A 22,387-nucleotide genomic window follows, 5' to 3' on the forward strand; every position below is an offset into this window, starting at 1 on the left:
CCCGGACGTCGTCCCCATCAACGAATAGCCCTTTGCCCCCCGCAGCTAGGGGACACCAGCGAGACAGCGGGAAGAAGGCTACGCTAAGCCGCGCTCCCCCTGTCCAAGCTGCCCGTCTCCAGGAACCGCCCCTGGCTCGGGTGGAAGAAGTAGCAACCTCAGCGGAACCGCCCAGCGTGGATCCGATAGCCGACCTGCAGAGGCAGATTCGAGAGGTAAAACTAGAAATGAAGAAGCCCTATGCCCATGGTATCCTCGACGAATGGGAAAGGGAAACGGCATCCCCATTCACCTCGGAAGTCTTAAAGACCCCAGCAGAAGCAGGCATAGACCTCTCCCGTTTCGGTCTGTACGACGGAAGCACTGACCCTCTCGAGTTCCTCCAAACTTTCAAAAGGGTAATGAGGCTCCGGGGCGCGTCGGACGGATTCATGTGTAGAGCCTTCGCCTCCCTGTTGAGAAAGACCGCTAACGACTGGTACATGAGATTGGAGCCCGACTCCATCGCATCCTTCCACGAATTCGGAAGGAAGTTCAGCGCAAGATTCGCCAACAACCGCCTCCGCCATGATCCAGCGGACGCCCTCTTAGCCCTCCAGCAGGGAAGAAACAAGACCCTAAGAGACTTCATGTTAAAATTCAACGCCGAATTGGCCCAACTTTCTAACATGGATGTCCAAATAGCGGTCGTAACACTAAAGCACGTCACCACCGATCCAAATCTCAAGCTGCATCTCACCCTCAAGCCACCACGGGACCTACAGGAACTTGAATCCAAGGCTGACAAGTTCGTGCGAGCAGAAGAAGCCTGTGCCCAAGAGCAGAACCACCCCGGCCCCGATGAAAGAAAAAACAACGACGGCCGAAGGATCATGAGGCCACGGGCCGAGGAGAAACAGGCGAGCCGGAACCCCATCCCCGTCTTCGAAAGACTGGTAAGCGCGCCACTAAAGGTTCCCCTCTCCCACGTCCTACTAGCTATCAGAGATCAGGGTCTTCTGACCCCCCCAAAAGAATGGCCACGGACCCAAAGAAGTGGTCTGCCAAAAAGTTCTGCGAATTCCACGGGGACCACGGCCACGAAACTGACCATTGCTTCCACCTCCGCCTCCAGCTAAAAAGGCTGGCCGAAGAAGGGCACCTGAATCAATATCTCAGAAGCCCTGGCAAAAATTCACGCGAGGTCCAGCATCCACCCGACGAGCCCAGAGGTAGGCGTCAGTCACCCAATAGGCGCCGGTCCAACAACCGTCGCTGATCCGCAAGCCGACACCGATCCCCTAGCAGGCATCCTTCCCGAAGCAGACGTCGATCCCGCAGCAGACACGACACACGCCGCCACCAGTGCCCCCGGAAAGAAGAGCCCCCCGAACAACCGCAGGCCCGCGAACAGCCGCCCACCATTATCGAAAAAATCAACATCATCACGGGCGGGCGGGCAGCGGGAGGGCCTACAACAGCTGGTCGGCGGGCGTATGCGGAACGGGTATTCTCCATGGATATGCCTTCCAAAAAGGCCCGAACAGATCTGCCCCGTGAGGACCAGATCATCACTTTCTCCAACGAAGACCTCCACGGGCTACAAGTCCCGCATGACGACGCACTGGTCGTTAGGCTAGTCGTCGCCAACTTCGACATAGGAAAGATCCTGGTCGACACAGGAAGCTCCGTCAACGTGCTGCACCTCGGGACTTTCGAAGAGATGAAACTGGGCAAAGAGAGGCTGGGACCCGCGGAGTATTCCATCTACGGGTTCTTCGGTGCGTCCGTACGGGTCGACGGCAAGATCGACTTACCTGTGACCTTTGGGGCGTACCCCCTCCAAAAAACCATCCTGACCACCTTCATGGTCGTAGACATACCGTTCACTTACAGCTCCATCATTGGGCGCCCCGCTCTAAGAGATTTGGGGGCAGTGGTCTCCGCCCCCACCTCAAGATGAAATTCTCCACTCCAACCGGAGTAGGGGAGGTCCGGGGGCAGCAGATGATAGCATGCCAGTGCTACGCAGCAAGCCTAAGAGGAACCAATGCTCCGGCCAAAAAATTCACAATCGGTAGTGAAGACCCCCGGCAGCGGGCCCGCACAATCAGAGGAGAACCCGCCGAGGAGCTAGACTCCATCTCCATAGCCCAAGATCAGCCGGAGAGACGAGTCCGGATCAGTTCCCTACTAAAAGGCCCCCTGCGAGACCAAATGATCGACTTCCTCAGAACCAACAAAGACATGTTCGCATGGTCCACCAAGGACATGCCCGGGATACCCAAGGAGTTGTAAACGTGAACCCAGCCCTTAAACCCGTCCGGCAGAAGAAGAGGAACTTCGCGGTAGAACGTCAAACTCACATAAAGGCTGAAGTGGAGAAGCTACTACAAGCCAGGTTCATCAGAGAAATCCGGTACCCCGAATGGCTATCTAACGTAGTCATGGTCAAGAAAGCTAGTGGAGGCTGGCGGGCCTGTATAGACTTCACAGACCAAAACCAGGCCTGCCCAAAGGACCCCTACCCCCTCCCGCGCATAGACCAACTCATCGACGCCACATCCGGGCACGAACTCCTCACCTTCTTGGATGCATTCTCGGGTTACAATCAGGTAAAAATGCACGAGCCCGACATCCCGAAAACAGCGTTCATCACCGATCAAGGCGTCTACTGTTACACCGTTATGCCCTTCGGGTTGACAAACGCAGGCGCCACCTACCAGCGGCTCGTAAATAAGCTATTCCAGGCGCAAATCGGAAGAAACGTAGAGGTGTATGTCGACGACATGCTGGTAAAGAGCTTGGAGTCCTCCAAACACATCTCCGACCTTCAGGAGACTTTCAACACCCTACGACGAGCCCGAATGAAGCTGAACCCCGCAAAATGCGCCTTCGGGGTAACCTCCGGAAAGTTCTTAGGGTTCATGGTTAGCCAGAGAGGGATCGAGGCCAACCCTGAAAAGATCCAGGCCATCCTAGACATGGAGCCCCCGACAACAGTGGTAGAAGTACAAAGGCTCGCGGGTCGAATCACGGCCCTCAGCCGATTCATGCCAAAGTCGGCAGAGAAATGCCAACCCTTCTTCAAACAACTGAAAAATATACGAGAATTCGAATGGACCCCGGCCTGCCAAGAAGCATTCGACGCCCTGAAGCAATACCTTCTGACACCACCCGTACTCGCCAAACCCGAGCCGGGGGAAGAACTATTTCTGTATCTGGCCATCAGCCCCACGGCGGTGAGTGCGGTATTGGCCAAGCAAAGCGACAAGAAGGAACATCCGGTGTACTACGTGAGCAAGGCTCTCCACGGTGCAGAGGTCTGGTACCTAAACATAGAGAAATTTGCTCTCGCAGTCGTCAGCGCCGCCCAGAAGCTCCGCCCCTACTTCCAGGCCCACCCCATTGTGCTTCTGACCGACCAACCCCTAAGGAAGATTCTCCAAAAACCAGAGACCTCGGGCAGGATGGTAAGTTGGGCCGTCGAGTTGGGAGAGTTCGACATACAGGTCCGCCTGAGGCCAACTATTAAATCCCAAGCCCTCGCTGACTTTCTAGAGGAATCCACGGCCCTGGCCGCGGAACCAGCAACAATGGAAAATGGCGAGGGCCCCACCGAACAGATGGCTCGCAAAGACGTGGCGCCAGACTCAGCGGAATAGAGCGACGAGATTCATTGGACCCTGCACATTGACAGCTCAGCAGGCAAAACACGGCACGGGGTGGGAGTGGTCCTCCACGGCCCAGAAGGATTTACACTGGAATACGCCCTCAGGCTAGATTTCAAAGCCTCCAACAACGAGACTGAATACGAAGCCTTGCTAGCAGGACTAAGTCTAGCCGCAGAGCTCGGTGCGAAAAAGTTAAAAGTCTATAGCGAATCCCAGCTCGTCGTCAACCAAGTAAACGAGATATACGAGGCCAAGGGCCTCAGAATGAAGAGATACCTCTAGAAGGTAAAAGAAAAACTGCAAAGAATGGGAAAGGTCAAGATCCTCCAGGTACCGCGAAACATGAACAATCGAGTGGATGCATTGTCAAAAATGGCAGCCGAAGAGACCCATGACTTCGGCACCGTGCTCACAGAGATACTGCCCCACCCCAGCATCGACGAAGTGCAAGTTTTGGAGATTCCACCTGGACCGAACTGGATGGACCCCATCATGTGATACCTGAAAGATGGGATACTGCCCGAAGACAAGCTGGAAGCCCGACGCCTAACCGCAAGAGCCGCCCACTACGTGGTCCACGGGCCCAAGCTCTACAAACGGTCATATACATGGCCGTATCTCCAATGCCTGGTACCCTCCGAATCAGAGTACGTGTTACGAGAAGTACATGAAGGAATCTGCGGAGACCATGGAGGCGGCATGACTCTGGCTCAGAAAATCGTGAGGCACGGGTACTTCTGGCCTACGATCCTCAGTACGCCAAGGAGTTCGTCAAAAAATGCAGCCCTTGCCAAAGGTACGTGACCACCCCTGTCAACCGGCCACACCATACACCGCGATGGCAGGACCCCTGCCTTTCGCCATGTGGGGCATGGATCTACTCGGGCCTTTCCCAAAAGCCTCCGGGGGGCGTACAATGTTGTACGTCGCCATCGACTACTTCATCAAATGGGTCGAGGTTAAAGCCGTGGCAAAGCCCAATTCGAAAGTGACGGAGAAGTTCTTTTATCACGACGTGATCTGCCGTTTCGGCATCCCAAAGACACTTGTAACAGACAACGGTCCCCAGTTTGCAAGTGCTGAATTCGGCAGATTCTGCGATAGCCTAAGCATCGAGCATCGTTTCTCCTCCGTAGCACACCCACAGGCCAACGGGCAGGTAGAGGTAACTAACAGGATCTTGCTTCAGAGCCTCAAGAAGCGATTGGGAGAAGCTGGGAAAAACTGGGTAGAGGCGCTCCCTAGCATCCTCTGGGCCTATCGAACGACGCCGTGGACCACGACTGGGGAATTCCCTTTCAGCTTAACCTTCGGGGCCGAAGCGGTCATTCCGCTAGAAATTGGCCTCTCCAGCTTCCGCACGGAGAATTATGACGAAAAGGGAAACTCTGAACTCCTACGGAACACTCTCGACCTCGTGCTCAAAAAAAGAGAGCAGGCCCTCCTCCGAACCGCCTCCTACCAGCAGAGGGTGGCATGGTACTACAACGCCCGAGTAAAAAAGCGCTCGGTAAAGCCCGGAGACCTGGTACTACGGCGGGCGGAGGTATCCGACCCCCGCAACCCCGGGAAACTCGTACCTAAATGGGAAGGGCCATACAGGGTCGTTCGAGCACTCCGCCCTGGGGCCTACTAGCTAGAACGCCTCGACGGCACCCCAGTCCCTCGCAGTTGGAGCATGGACAACCTCCGAGAGTTTTACCTATAAAAAGATAGGGTAAGTCCCGTGTTTTCCTTTAAAAAGTATGACGAGTGTTTTGTTTGTTTCCTTTTTGTGTTTCTAGAAGCAGAGATGTATTTTCCTCCTTAACAAATCAATGGAATAGCGTTTCTACCTGAGCCATACGCATCTCCACTTTCCGGCCCATAATAAATAAGGGACCCGAAAGAAGACAGGGAGTGAGACAGAGGTAGCATCGGGGCCGATCCCCCTGAGAATACCCTAAAACCCTCCCCATGAAAAAAAAGACCTCCCCTTTAAGGGCAGGCGGGACCCGTTAACCCCGAACTGATCACTCGAGAGGAAGATAGTCCTTCCATAAAAAAGACGCCCTACAGGGTGCACTGGGAGTACCCTCGCCAACAAAGATCACAACTTAAATAGCCCGAAGAGCAATACCGAAAGCTAAAAAAGCTCGCGGCTCATGATATATAAAGGGAAGAAATATAGTACAAATGTTATCACAGACCAAATACATCAATAAGACCAAAAAGAACAAGAGCAAACTTCTCGAGGCATCCGAACGTTACTGAGCCCCCTCAGAAGTCTCGGCAACTACAGGATCTACCAAGGCAGCCACTTCCTCCTCGGCCGTCCCCAGCACTTCCACCGGTACCGGCGACAGACCCTCCGGAGCGCCTCCCTCAGCCTCGTGCATCAGCTTGTCGAGAGGGAAGGAAGGATCAACCTCTTGAACCCGCCGCTGGCATTCAGCAAAAGCATCAATCTCAATGTCCACACTGAACACGGCCGCGGCCTTGAGGAACTCCTCGGAATCGCGCCATTCCTTCCGCGCCTTCGCCAGTTCCCTGGCATGCGTTCGTCGAGCCACCGCCAATTTGTCCGCCGCACGGCTTCTCCCTTCCATGGTTGTCCGGAGGTCTTCCCGAAGTCGAGCAACGGTATCATAAAAGGCCGCTTTCTCCGCCCAGGCTTTGTCCAAGTCCTCGCTCAGCTGCCGGACTCGCTCCTCAAAAGCACCTATCTCAGCCTCATCCTCGAGCAGGCACTGCATCATCCTCCTGGCATAGCTTTGGGACTGCAAAAGCAAGCCATCAGAAAATTTCCAACGTATGATCTCAAAAACAACAAATAGAGAAAAGTACAATCAGAAAAACCGGCCACCCGGTACTTACACAAGATGTTGATTGAAAATACTGAGCCCCCAGGGCCCTGTGATCGAAGCCCTCCAACTTAGCCTCGTCGCCAGGAAGAGCGGTGGTCACCCCTAGCTCCACCCCAACCCAGGGATTCGCGAGAACGCTATCCTCAACGCCAATCTTCCAGTCAGGTTTAAACAGCTCTCCTCACACCTGGAAGCACTGCGGCGGAAGCTCCACCCGCCCCAGAAGAAGCTTGCTCATAACCGCCCCTCCATCCGACTTGGCACGTCCTCCGAGAAGGCAGGAGGATGTGCCGCACTACCAGCATCCCCCTGTCGAGCGCCAAAAGGGACAGCCCTCTTGGCGGAAGGCTCCGACTCCGGAGGAGAAGACCTAGCCGCCCCCTTTTCTCCGACCGCTTGACCAGAGGGGCGGGAAGGCACGGATGCCGGAAGCCTCCCTTGCGACCGGCCCAGCCTGGCCGCGGCCCTAAAATCAGAAGGGATCTTCTTGCGGCTCGCCAGACCCTTCGTCACCGCTGCAACCCCCTTCCCCTTACCAGCGTCACCGGAAGAAGACATACCTCCTGCCAAAAACAGGAGAACAACAACCGCTCAGAACAAAGGAAAACAACAACAAAAAAAAAAAAAATATTGCTGAAGGCACATGATGACAAACCCAAAAAAAGGGGGGGGGCTCACCACGATAGCTGGCGGAACTCTCCACCGTTCCCTCGCCCATACAGCGGGCCCTCCTCTCCACAGCTCTCAGCAAACCGAGCCTCTTCAGGCCCCTCTCCCATCTAAACTCAAAAACATCAATAGCCTCCCCAGAGGCGAGCTTCCCCAAGTCAAACTTCCTATAATCAGACTCGTCGGGGAGGGACTTCCTTCGCCACTCAACGGAGCGCCTCCAAGAGCGAGGAAAGTCCCAGCCAACGTCCAATGGAGGAGTGATGAACACATACTCCTCCTTCCACTTTTTGATGGAAGAAGGCAAGTTCGCCGCAATTTTCACCTGAGGGCGCTGGGTCAGATATAACCAATTGTCCTCCCCCTTCACCAACGGGCTAAGGGCAACGCAGGCCAGGAGCAGCGGAAGGGTAGGCTGAACCTTGTGAAGACCCGCCTTGGCCACAAAGGCCAAGAGAGTGCGCCAACTATTAGGCGCCAGTTGGGAGGGGGCCACCCGGTAAAACTCAAGGGCCTCTACTATAATGCCCAAGAGCAGGAACCTAACCCCCGCCCGAAAAGCCTCCAGGTAGAAAGCTACCTCCTCCTCCGTGGTACCTTCACACACCCCCTCTGCAAAGGATGGAACCCTAATCCCGTAACCATCGGGAATGTGAAACTCCCTCCTAACCTTCTCTGTCGCCCCTTCTCCCAAGGTGTTCCTGAAACACGTCACCCGACCGGGATGAATAATGGCACCAGACCGGATGTCCCTAATCTCCGCCTCACGAGCAGAAGAAACTCGAGCAGGAGATTCCGAAGGAGCGGCCTCCACCGATGACCCAGAAGCCCCGGAGCTATCTTTCAACTCCGTAGGCTGCTGTACGTCTCGAGAGTCGCCGCCCCCTCCCTCCACAAACAACTGCCACCTTTTTCTTGGTAGAGCCCTCTCCACTACTTCTACCGACTCAGAAGAGGGACTCTGAGGAACAGTCGCGACAGGCATCGTAAACTATCAAATGTCGGATGAAATAAAAGACACAGGACTCACCGGAAGAAGGTTGGTGAAGAGCAATACGCAGAAAAATCGCCGCGAAAGAAAACCCGTTTCACCCGAGGAAGACGAGGAAATAAGACAAAGAATGAAATCCCCAAAAAGGCTTTAAAAAGGGCTAGGGTTTCAACACGCGTCGTTTGATCTCCCTTCCTTTCTAATCCGATGGGACGCGCACACGTGACGCCGATTGGGAATTTCAAGGGAACTGCCAAAAGTCGAAGCGCCATACAGAAAAGACGTCCCTACCCCTACCGCTAAGTGACTTCCCCAGCAAGCCATCCCTAAACCCTCACCGCGTACGATGGCAAAGGGCTCGGGACCTATCATAAGGGCCCGGCATACAAATCCACAAGATGAAAAAGACCACGTACGATGGCAAAGGGCTCGGGACCCATCATAAGGGCCCGGTATACGAATCCACAAGATGAAAAATACAGCGTATGGCAAAAAAAAAAAAAAAAAGGGGGCTCGGAGCAAGTCACAAGGGCCCGACGTACAATACCACCAAAAGAAAAAATATCAAGCGCAGCGAAAAAGGCTCGGGTCGCGCGGGAAGGCAAACATGCGAAGGGAAAGCAAACACAAGATACAAGTCACAAAAAAAAAAAAAAACCGAAAAAGAGCCATTCATAAACTACTTCCTTCTGGCCCACGGGCCTACAAAAAGGGGGGAGTAAAAACAAAAAGGCACGCAGGCCCGGGCCCCCAAGGTCCCCAACAAAAAGAGGCCCCCTCCAAAATCCTGCTCATCCCGCCGCCTCCAGCTCAGAGCAACTGACCGCTGAAGGAGTTTTCCGCATCGGAAAGTTTCTTATCACTATGCTCCTCCTCCGAAGAGCTCCCTCAATGACGATTCTCAGCAAATCGGGTGTGGTCATTTAACCATCGCACTCGATTCCTCAACAAGTCATTCTCCGCACGCAAGGCCGCTATCTCCCGATCCATGTCGATCATCCGGCTACAAACCTCCATTTCCCTACGATGGACGTAAGAAAAGAACGATCGGTGGCAGTGAATAAAAGCTTCATTGGACTCCCTCTAGAAAAGGGGAGAACGAGGAGAACGCTGAGGAAGTCTCGGGGGCAGGTTCCCCTCAGGAACTCTTCGCCGAGGCCCCAAACCGTCAGGGTTTGTCTCGGGACTACTAGGAGGACTCCCTTCGGTAGCTACCCTCCCATCGCCACTTAGAGAGAGGCCTTGGAAAGACGACGACATCCCCGACAAGCCCGAAGAAAGGCCGGAAGAAAGCGAGGAAGGAAAAGGAACGGAAGGATAATCTGCATACAAAGCAGAAGAACTCGCTCCTTATAAGCCCTATGAAAGACTCTCGGGAAGGAGAGCGAAGCGACTAGCCTACGCGCATCCATTGCCCATTGGATGGCCAACCGGTGTCGCATAATGACACCACAGTTTCTCGGGAAGGAGCCACCGGACGAAACAACACGTCCTCTCGTACCCTAAGGCTCCCATAAATGCTTTCGTCACAATATTCCTTAAACCAGGTAAACAAGCCTGCCCCCTTGGACCAGTCGAGGGACCAAAGGTAGTGTTATGATGAGACATAAAAAGCGGCACCGCCCTCGGCTTTTTCCACGTGTCGCCCATATACCCCCACCGCCAAACCTTCGTAAAGAGAGCTGATGGGAAACGGCAAGACCGTAAGAATTAGGCACGTGTCGCTTCCTCGCCGCCCAAACCGCACCATCACTAGGCACGTCCGACTCCTCCCCATCAAAGGAGAGGGAGGGGCCCGGAGGCAGGAAAACAAGCAGAAAGGGCCCAACCGCAATCCCACCAAAGAAAAATGCGTGCCCAGGACCGGGGCCCCGGCACGAGGCCACGGCCCACGAACACAGCTGGCGAAGAGAATTAAAAGCGCCGGGAACAGGCTCGGAATCCCCCGCAGGTCCGGACTGACCATCGCGGGTCCTCACAACCAAGATAATTTATATCAAACAGATGGAAAAAGCAACACAAAGAGACACAGCGCAAATTCATAAAGATTACCCATTCACATCATCCTGGCCCACAGGCCTACAAAAAAGAAAGGGAAACGAGAAACAAAGCGCCAGGGTAATTCCCCTTTTTAAACTCAAGAAAGGAATCCTGGTGCCTCTAAACAAGGCAACCCATCTAACGACGCTACCGCTTCCCGGGGACGGCCGCCGGATAAAACAGCACGCCTCCTCGTACCCCGAAGCCCTCATAAATGCCCTCATCATGACGTCGTTCGAACAAAACGTTACTCCCTTGGCCCATTCAATGGACCAAAGGAGTAACGGGAGTTATGATGGGACACAAATACGGCGTTGTTCTCAGATATCGCCACATGTCGTCCATGAACAAGGAGTGCCTAGCCATCATGAAGAAAGACGTTGGAAAATGGTAAAGACCATGCAAACATGACACGTGTCACCGTCCAGGCCTCATCATCACAAATTATGGAAGGAAATGGCCGGCAAAGCCACGCGCGCCGGCGAGGCAGGGGGACGGCCCAATCCTGCAAAGAAAGGCTTTCTCTCCATAATGATGAAAAGGGCCACGCACCTCCCTTTAAAAGGGAGGAAAAGGAAGAAGAGAAGGGATCGACATTTTTTGGAAAGGACTTCCCCCATTCTCAGCCCAGCAAAAAGCAACCGGAAAAAGAGGCGAGGCAACAACAGAGGAGACTAGGAAAGCAATCCTACTCTCCCTGCTAGTCCCCTCCGACCCACTCATTCACACACCCAGAAAGGAGCCTGCGCGTTGGCCCTGGTAACCCTGATCGAAACCCCTTCCCCTTCTCACTATCCTTTATATTGATTGGTCGAGGATCTGACTTGGGTGTCGAAGTAGTCGTCCGGGACCCACCCCGGACCCCCTGACCCCCTTTGTTTATGATTGCAGACCCCACGGAGGCCCTCTACCGACCACGCGATCATCGACCCGGATTCAGACGCCATCAAGTGCCTCTTGAAAGAATGTGGAAATACATGTTCAAAGAGGTTTTGCTTTTGATTTTCAAAATGAAGCTCAAGGAGAGATGGGATTTGATCTTTCTCAAATGTTCAAAAGGTGGTTTATATAGGTTTTAATCATGTATATATAGTGTATTTGAAAATATGACCGTTTGAGGTAAAACTGAAAATAACTGGCTTGAAAAAGTCAAGCAGAAAACGCCCAAACGGCTAGTTTGCCCTACTGTCGCGGTCGACCGAGCCACCACGGTCGCTAGCCCCTATCAGGCGCCCTTTTATATTTTCAAATTCCTTACCGTCGCGGTCGACCAGCCCCCATGGCGGTCATCCCGCGAGGCTAACCTGTTAAATCAAAAATTCGGCTCAAAAACCTATCCGCGGTCGACAGACCCATTGCGGTCGTCCGCCAAACCCAACCTGGATGTTTTCTAGATTTCAAGAAAATCACTCCGCGGCCAACCGGATTGGCCTGGTCGACCGGCCTGATGAATTTCGAGATGTCCTGGACTTCCAGGCTCCATCTTGCAGTCGCCCGGCAAAGCCCGGTTGACCGGCCCTGTGTAAAATTCCATTTTTAACTTTAAAAATCAGGGGCTTTTAGGCCATGGTGTTGGGCTTAAATCGTAGGTTTTCAAACACATTTAGGGTGTATGTATGGTTTTCAAAGATGTAAAAGGTTAAGTATGAAAACCTTTTGAAAGTGCATTTAAACATAAAATCAAGAGGACTCTAAATACATTCTAAAATGATACCGTTGAGTCTTCTTGGAATGTATTCGCTCCTTTGCACTTTCTTGGACTTCTTCGGCTTGTGAGTGAACTTCTTGACCTTGTTTGGCTCTTGTGACTTGTCCTGCAATCTTCAATGCATGTTGAGGTACATGAGGTGTCACCATGGCATGTTCAACTCCAAGCTCCTTCTTGACACTTGTTGGGAACTTGTGGAATCTTCATGATGAGCTTCTTGATTTGAACATCTTCAAATGAGGATGTCTTCACTGTAAGTGCAAGCTCTAGGTTCCTTTGCTCCTTGATCCACAAGCTATGTGTTGTGAAGAGTTGTGTAATGGCGATTATGACATGAAATTTCTGTATATATCACAACACTTCAAAGCAACACATTAGTCCATAAATGCTAATCAATTTGGTTTGCTAGCATCAAAACAAGAGGTAAGGTGAATGATTAAGCCATGGGAACCCTTGGACTTAGAATATTCCACTAGAAATTTATCGGGTCCGGCCAAGACTAATCCTGCTCCTCTTCCGCTTTCATTGGTTGATCCATTGACAAACAACATCCATGGATATTGTTTTTCTTGTTCGTCTTTTATCTCCTCCTGCCCCCCAAGCCTTCGGTCGGAGCCGTGCATTCTACCACAAAGTCGGCAAGTACTTGCGACTTAATTGTGGGGCAAGGTCGCACTTGTATGTCAAATTCGCCAAGTTCTACCACCCTATTAATTAATCATCCCGAAGTGTCGGGTTTTTGAAGGATTTTGCGCAATGGTTGGTCGGTGAGAACAACTAGGCTGTGGGCTTGAAAGTATGGACGCAATATTCTGGCGGCAACGACTATCGTAAATGAAAACTTTTTGATGTTCTGATACCTTGTTTCGGCGTCATGTAGTACTCATCTGACATAATATATGGGGTGCTCCGCCCTTTGCTCTTGCCTGACAAGTACGGCACTAACAGCTAGGGAGCTTACCACTAGATAGAAGTATAACTCTTCATTCGGTAGTGGTTTCATCAACACCGGAGGAGACTGGACGTAATGCTTGAGTTTGTTGAATGCTTCCTGGTATTCGTTCGTCTATTGAAAATCTTTCATGTTTCTTAGTATCTTGAAGAATGGAAGGCGTTTCTTGGTGGATTTGGACATGACTCAAAGACGCTATCCTTCCCGCGAGTAGTTGTACTTCGTTCACGGTTTTTGGTGGTGTCATATCGAGGATGGCTTGTATTTTCTCAAGATTAGCCTCTATGCCTCGTTGACTGACCATGAATCCGAGGAACTTCCCAGAAGTTACCCCAAAGGCGCACTTTGAGGGGTTGAGCTTCATCTGATATTTTCGTAATACCGCAAAATCTTCCTGAAGGTCGATAACATGGTTCGCAGTTTGCAAGCTTTTAACAAGCATATTGTCAACATATACTTCCATGTTTTGACCGATTTGTGGGCGAAAATGTTATTCACCAACCATTGATACGTGGCTCCCGCGTTCTTAAGGCCAAATGGTATTTCTATAACAGAACAGTCCCTGCTCTGTGACAAATGACGTCTTTGGTATATCGGGGGAGTGCATACGTCTCTTGTTATATCCAAAGAAAGCATCCATAAAGATGAGCATCTCATGGCCTAATGTAGCATCTATTAACATGTCGATTCGGGGGAGGGGGTAGTGGTCCTTTAGACGGGCTTTGTTTAGGTCAGTAAAATCCACGCGGGCTTTTAATTTTAGAACCTGGATCATTTCTTGGAGCTCCGAGAATAATTCTCGGAGTTCCGAGACTGGATTTCCAGCAAACAGTGTTCCATTTGAAAAATTCATATCTCGTTCGTTTGTCATCGGATTTTGATGTTTTTATACTCTACGGATATGAGAAAAATGAGAGCTATCTGTTAAAAATATTTTCAAAAATATTTGAAAATATTTTAAACAAATTTTGATAGGATTTAGTTGCTGGTCCAGGTTGTTGCTTCGGAACTCTATTTTGTTCATTCTTGTGCTGAATGTCATATGGGTCCCAACATGTTGGTACACCACCATGGCCATTCACTTATCCATTTAAGTCCTTAAAGGGTGTGTTAGTCTCTTTGAAAAATATATTTTTAGGAGTTTTAAGATGTGCCTTGATAAGAGAAAACACAAGAGAGAAAGGTGATACATACTACCATTCTAAGTACTTTCTTGTTCTCTTCAGCCAATCTTCATTTGATCTTCAATGGTGTGCGTGGCTTGCTTTGGGATCTTCAAGGTTGAACTTCTTTGCTTGACACCTTCCAAGGATGATGCCACCATTTGGTTCAAGCTCCTTTGAAAGTTGTTGATCTATAAGCTTTGGCCTTTATTGATCTTCCTTTGTTTGTTCCATGCTTTGAGATGGTTGTGTGGAACTTCTCCTTGGTTGATCCTCCAAGGTATGGTTTGTCCAAGTATGCTCTAGCTCCTTTGTCCTTTGTTTGGTTCATCTTCAAGCTTAGGCCATCTATGTGTGTGCTAGCATGAATTGACCTGTGAATTACCTGTCTATAGCACAACACTCAAGGCAAACAATTAGTCCATAAATGACTAATCAATTTGCGTTTTGTTAATCATCAAAACAAGGTGATTGAGTGAACCCATGGGGAACCCTTGGGCTAACAATCTTACCATTTTTTATGATGACAAACCAAATTGATTAGAGAGGTGAGAGGATCCTCTTATGAGGATTAGATAATCAAGATGAGTACGACTACACCCCCTCAACATATGCATAAGTTATATTTAACAAATTATTGTACAAGAATGCATATGATTATGGATCTAATCAATTACACAAAATCTCCCCCTTTTGGCATTAGCAAAAAGGAAGGATTAGGCATTTAAGCACAATTACATAAAGCATCAAAGATATTCAATGAGAATATGATGTTCTTCCTAACTTCTTATCATGAGTTACCAATTAAACTCAAAGTATAAGCCAAAGTATATATGGCATGATAAGAGACAATTAACATAGGAAATGAATAATCACAAAACAAATCAAGCCTATGTTGGCAAAACAAAGAGACATTTCAATTTTAGCACAAATTTTTAGGGTGCATCTTAGTATATATATATATATAAATCCAATATAAATCTACCCTATGACCCGTAATATAATAATAGATTAGCAAGTTAAAGCTTATATTTTACTTATCATGAAAGAAAATAAGCAAGTGTATAGTTTAGCATGATAAGCTCCCTTTTATTTTTGAAATTCCTATTAGAATCTTATCATGAGGTGATGTGTAGTTATTCATCATGATAAGCAAGAATATATATATTTTTCAAGTTAAAAATATTCTCTTAAATTGTCATGCATAGAAATGGACATTTGATCCTAATATGGCTAACTATTAGGATATATGGCATGACAGTGAGCTCTATCATGGATATATGGATAGCCAAGAGGAAATACACATGATAAGTACTCAAATTCATAGAGATTAAGATTAGCAAGAATAATTTTCTCCTATGAATGTAGATCTAGAAAGATATGCAAGTTTAGTTTTTGTTTAAAATGATAGATTATTTAAGCTTCCTTTTTATTTTTAATCTTATGATATGCAATTTTTAGCATAATTAGTCGGGAAATGCTTGAATGGATAGTGTAAGCATCTTAGAATGATCCATATAAACATAAAGATAGCAACAATTAGCTCTCCTCCTTAGTATTTGTCATTGGCATTAAATAAACCTAATATTTAAGGCATGACATGACATAATAGGCCAAAGATATGACAATGGAATACTTGGCAACCAAAACTTATTCTTGGAATAAATGATATCATATTAGACCATCCAAGATAAGTCAAAAAGCCTAAAGGATATGACACTAACACCTAGGCCATGGGCTTCTTGTCTTCAACTACACTTGAAAACACAAGACAAGCCCGGTCATAACCCACAACAATGTTCCAAATGAGTGTACTTATCATATGCATAATGATATACACATTTAATATCATATGATAAGCCATTTAGGACAAAATCTTATCATACTAAGCTCCCTCTTTGAAAATGAGTCATGCAATGCATGAATCCAAATGGATGTCCTTGCATAGACTCCAAAGGTTTTTGGATATATTTTCTAAAAGATACCAAGTTAAACTCAACCCTTGGGCTACAATGAAACTTACTCTCCAAGTGTCAGTTTATCATGATAAAATGATAGCCATAGTCTAGCTCATCATGATAAACAAGCATAGCACAAAAGATTTTCAATCTTTGGCTCATGCTCCCCCTAAATGTGATATAATATTTTTTAAATTCACGCTTTACTTCCCTAAGTATGTAACATACATAACTAGCTAGGGAGATCACATATAAATGTATACCTATTCATGTTTGAGATGTTGGCATAAGGCCAATTTGTTAGATATTTTAATTATGTACCATCTCCCTCTTAGAATCTAAGAAGGATAAGAGCACCAATTGATTGACTTTTAAGATTAAGGTTTGACATCTCATATGTGTAGATATTATCAAACAAGAGGTGATAACTATAGAATATGTATATACCAATTTAAGTTCAATTCTATAGGACTAAGACATAGTGAGAATGGTCAATAAAATACCATGTCTTAGAGAGACATCCATGATTCATGAAGGTAAGAGTATACCTTATGAGGAGATATGATCATCAAGGTTTTCATTGATAATCTACCATGTTTGGAAACAAAGGGCATGACACATAATGTGCATGGTCTAAACATTACATCTACATCCACAACCACATGTAAAATGACAAGGCATTAGGCACAATATGCATAAGCCCTATTGAAAAATCAAAAAATGTGTGGGAGACACATGTTCCTGTCACAATCTAATGTATACAACCACCTTAGTGAATTTTAATTTTACTCAAGTGAGTAAATGCCCAAATATGATTCTAGATTCCTTTTGTGTTTCTAGGGAAAGATCCAAGAATTTGAGTATATAAATATATATATCACATGATAAAATCTACCTTGGATACACACATTCCAACATAAACTTTCATGACTATTTGAACAAAATACATATAACATTACTTATACATTTCAAGGTTCATCTAAGTCATGAAAAGATATCCAATCAAAGCTCTTTTGGAAATATATAAGATTTGACCCATCTATGATTCTTCTAGCATTTGATGAAAATCATTAAGCATGTAATAGAATGGGTTTGATAGGACAACTAGGTGCAAATCAATAAATATGTTTGTTCACCTAGGGCACAAAAAGATGTCTAAGAAGGGATTTGAGTTATTTTCTTAGACATGGAATCTAATATCTTAGTTTTACTAGAAATGATATTTTAAAATAATTTAAGTACATAATTATCTAGCAAGTGCCATATTTGTCCAAAAATAGAGTTTAAAGAATTATACTTTGGCATTTTCTTAAATTTTTGTTCGAGTGTTATTTGATTGCCAAAAATTTTCATTTAAGTTCAAGTCTTTAAACCTATGGGTTTCTTTTCTTTTGATTTTGCTAGAATGATGTGATCATTTAACCTAACTCCTAGCAACTACCAAAATGGGTTCAAATTTTAAAGATGTAGTTGAAACTTTAATTTAAACACATGGGCACAAAGGTGTGGTTGAATATCTTGTAAGCACAATTTATGGTTTTCACATTAATGTTCTCTAGAGTGGCTTTCTTTTGTGGATGATCACTAAGTGCAAGAAGATCTAAATCATAATGTATGCACTTAGAGAGATGTTTCTAATTATGATATTCAATTAAGCTCAATATATCAAAGTCTCATATTAACTACATTTAAGCATCTAGACTTTAAATTACAAGAAGATATATAGATACATGTTATTCAAACAGAGATAGGCATATAGTATCTATACACTCTTTTTTTCTTTTGAAAAGATTTTCAAATTAAGCACATTGAATATTGATACAAAAAGGTTAACCAACTATAAGCATATTGTATCAAAAATTCATTTTCAAATGATATTTCATTTTAAGCTCATTACCCCTAAATCTACTAATCATATGATGTGATTCAAGTAGGGGATTTTGGAACCCAAACCATGTTGGTTCTAAGCAAGTTTGTTCTAGTTGATGTATCTTTTCTAACCCAAACAAACTTACTATTTTTTACAAATCTATACATGCATTTAGATTTGTAATGTCCAAATCTACCACAAAAATCACAAGACATATATGAGTAGGTAGATGGACGGGATGAACAAGATGATTTATAAGAATGATTATGATGAAAACTATGTTTTGCACTTTCTTGTAAATAATGATTTTCCAACATTAATGTTTCATTCTTGATGTTTAAGTCGTTGATTTCCATTTTAAAATTTATTAATTCAAGAGATGAAAGTATTTTGATTTTCTCTTTTTATTTAAGGAGTTGATTTTTCTCTCTTAGTGAAGCAATGGTATCACTTAGTTCAATAAAATCTTTTTAAAAAATTTCATTTTCTACACTAAGATGTGCATGATCTATTTCTAGTGACCTAAACTCCTTGTGAATACTAGCTAAATTGTTTTTCAAGTTTGAATTCTTAGTTAGTTGATCCTCAATTTTCTTATGTAATTCTTGGACATTTTCAACAAGTTCTTCAAATGTGAATTCGGCATTATCCAATGAGTCTTCATTAGATAATCTCATTAAGCACATGTTTTGATTTTAAAGATTTTCAATAGAGTCGAAAATATTTTTAGCATTTTTACAAGAGGATACTTTTTCATAAATGTTAGGTGGTAATGCACAACATATTGCACTTAGGGCTTTTGTATTTAGTAAAGATAATTTTTTTTCATAATCATTTAATCTTTTAGATTTAACATTTAAAACAAAACCATTTTCAATTATCTTTACCATATCTTTATCTAGACCTTTTAAGTATGTCTTCATATGGATCAACCATGATCCATAATCTGAACCATCCAAAATAGGTAGTCTAGAGGGGGGTGAATAGGATGTTCATAAAACTTTTGCCTTTTGAAAACTTTTACTAATTTCACCCTAGTTTTATCCCTTGGTTAATTAAGTTGAATTAGGTAAGCTTAACCAATTTTCACAAATGTATATAAGCTTAAAAAAAAACCCTTGTTTAAACAATCAACTTAATTAAGAGATTTAGTGGGCTAATTAGCAATGTAAAGATATTCAAGTTGGATGGCAATGCTAACTCACTCAATTCTAAATAATAAGACAAGCACAAATAAGAGAGTGAGAAGGAGTGAGAAATCAAAAAATACCAACGCAAGTGACACAAGGATTTGTAGTGGTTCGGCCAACGGCCTACTCCACTCTACTCAAGGTCGCACTTGAGGTTTCCACTATCGAGACCTCCACGACGACCGGCTCCGAGGCTTTTACACTCCAAGGGAATTAAATGAGGATGCCCTTCCACCTTCACAATGACTCTCCTTCTCCGCCGAGTTCTAAGCGCTTTACCCAAGGGAATTAAACACGGATGCCCTTGCCACCGATTGAATGAAGAAGAAGATTAGGTTTGCCTCTAAGTAGGCTAAAATGCACACTCAAGCTCCCACAAGATTCTCTCAAAAAAACAATCACAAGTTTAAAGCCTAAACCAATCACAAATGATTTTCTCCAAATCAAGGCACAAGAGGTTGGTGAGAGTTTTTACCCAAAAATGATTCACAAATGACTTTCTAGGGTTTGTTGAAGTTGGACAATGTTCATCAAGTGTTTTAGACCCATTAGATGGGTATATATGGTGTCCCAACTTAATATGACCGTTTTAGGGGCAAAACGGTTATTTTCGGGTCAAACAGTCAACTAGCCGTTGGGGCCTCCAACGGCTATAATTTTTTGAACAAATACATTGCTCGGAGTTCCGAGCTCGAAACTCCGAGGGTATTCTCGGAGTTCTGAGACACCAAACAGGGCTTTTAATTTTAGAACCTGGATCATTTCTCGGAGCTCCGAGAATTATTCTCGGAGTTCCGAGACTGGATTTCCAGCAAACAGTGTCCCATTTGAAAAATTCATATCTCCTTCGTTTCTCATCGGATTTCGATGTTCTTATACTCTACGGATATGAGAAAAATGAGAGATATCCGTTACAAATATTTTCAAAAATATTAGAAAATATTTTAAACAAGTTTTGATAGGATTTAGTTGCTGGTCCAGGTTGTTGCTTTGGAACTCTGTTTTGTTCATTCTTGTGCTGAATGCCATATGGGTCCCAACATGTTGGTACACCACCATGGTCATTCACTTATCCATTTAAGTCCTTAAAGGGTGTGTTAGTCTCTTTGAAAAATATATGTTTAGGGGTTTTAAGATATGCCTTGATAAGAGAAAACACAAGAGCGAAATGTGATACATACTACCATTCTAAGTACTTTCTTGTTCTCTTGAGCCAATCTTCATTTGATCTTCAATGGTGTGCTTGGCTTGCTTTGGGATCTTCAAGGTTGAGCTTCTTTGCTTGACACCTTCCAAGGATGATGCCACCATTTGGTTCAAGCTCCTTTGAAAGTTGTTGATCCACAAGCTTTGGCCTTCATTGATCTTCCTTTGTTTGTTCAATGCTTTGAGATGGTTGTGTGGAACTTCTCCTTGGTTGATCCTCCAAGGTATGGTTTGTCCAAATATGTTCTAGCTCCTTTGTCATTTGTTTGGTTCATCTTCAACTTAGGCCATCTGTGTGTGTGCTAGCATGGAACGACCTGTGAATTACCTGTCTATAGCACAACACTCAAGGCAAACAATTAGTCCATAAATGACTAATCAATTTGCATTTGTTAATCATCAAAACAAGGTGATTGAGTGAACCCATGGGGAACCCTTGGGCTGACAATGATCATAGTGACTGGAGTAGTGTCGTCGTTATTAGGCGTTTTCTCCGGAACTTGATTCTCGGGGATTGTAGCATGTGCTTGACTCCTGGTCATTACTCCTTCGCCTTGTGGGTTAGCTGCAATGGATTTTGAAGTTTTTAATCTCGAATTCATCATGGTGGTCCCACGGATGGCGCCAATATGATATGCCGAAATCTGCTTACCACGATCTAGTAGTGATAGAGGTGTTCCTGTAAGCAACTTGCACTCACAGAAAAGTTGTTATTAAACCCGGTTTGATGGTGCCAGATAATGTTTCAATATCTAAGCTAGAAATCGGAATCGCATGAATAATTGAAGGGAAGGAGGTGAAGTTCAGAAGTGTTACCAACGAAGGTGATGGAGAAAGATTGTGACTGAACCTGGTCTTCCCAAGCTGCATACGTACCTCTTTATTGAGGATCAAGTCTCACGTAATTCCATTATGAAGTAAGGGTCCCTTTTTATAGAAAATAGAGTCCTCAATTATTAGAATCTTACTGTTTTAAGGAGTCTTTCCTGATTGGTCGACTTCCCCGGGAGATAAGTTTATATCTATTTTTGATAAATATCTTATTTCCCCGTACAAGAAAGTTACTAACAATAGGTCTCCTTAGTTTGGAAAGCCACCGCCTTGGGGTGTATTACCTCTTTAAGTGGCGGTTTCTCAACTGTAAACGTTGCTGTTTGTAAGGAAATTATAAGATTTTATTATCTTTCCCATAGGTCAGTTTCTATTTACTCGGAGGTGCCACGTGTTGTTCATCAACGGCTAGTGCCGATTTTACCCCAACACTCCCCTCGTTATCCTCTAGCTAACCGCTTATGTCGGCGTGGTACATGACAGTGTACAAGGGAGATCATGTAGTTTACACCAACCTCAGACAGAGATTTTATATGGTGTAAGGCCTTACAATAATAAGGTAGGGGTACCGCCCTTGATATTTGATCCAACAACAGCTCACTTTTTGAGGAGCTGCTGTTGGATCAAATGTCAAGGGTGGTACTTCCACCGTACAAAGGCCTTATTGTTGTAAGGCCTTACACCATAAAATTTCTCACCTCATACCTGCCCAAATCTTCTAAATTGGAGCTTTTTGATAGGCTACGGATATACCATATTTTAATAATTGACTCATCTTGTCTTTTAATATGGGAAATGTTATCAGCACTACTGTATTTTGACGAGGGCACTCTCACTTTATTAAAAGTGCGGTATGGCCCGCACCATAGGATGATCCAAACCGTCCATTATATGGGCCACAACCTAAATAGGTTGGGCTCCAAAAATAATTTCCAATCCGAGGGTTAGGATCAACCTATGGAAATGATTTTTGGGGGACAACCTATTTAGGCTGTGGCCCATCTAGTGGATGGTTTGGATCATCCTATGGTGAGGGGCCATACACTTTTAATAAAGTGAGGAGTGCCCTCATCAAAATACAGTAGTGCTGATAACATTTCCCTTTAATATTTAATCAATTGTTAAAAGTTAGTATAGTTTGCCAAAAGATCTGCAGCGGAGTGCAATTATCAAAACATCGTAGTGCCAATATCAGTAGTGGTCTTTTGATATTGAATGGGAATTCATCTTTTGGTTCATTCTTATCATCACCTTTTTGTTTTGGTGTGTCTGTGTAAGTTGTTGAATTACATACTGACTTTTTTAGCCGA

Source organism: Tasmannia lanceolata, unplaced genomic scaffold (genome assembly GCF_043159265.1).
Source record: "Tasmannia lanceolata isolate RefF3 unplaced genomic scaffold, GAP_Taslan_0.1 ptg000021l, whole genome shotgun sequence".
In the NCBI taxonomy this organism is placed as follows: domain Eukaryota; kingdom Viridiplantae; phylum Streptophyta; class Magnoliopsida; order Canellales; family Winteraceae; genus Tasmannia; species Tasmannia lanceolata.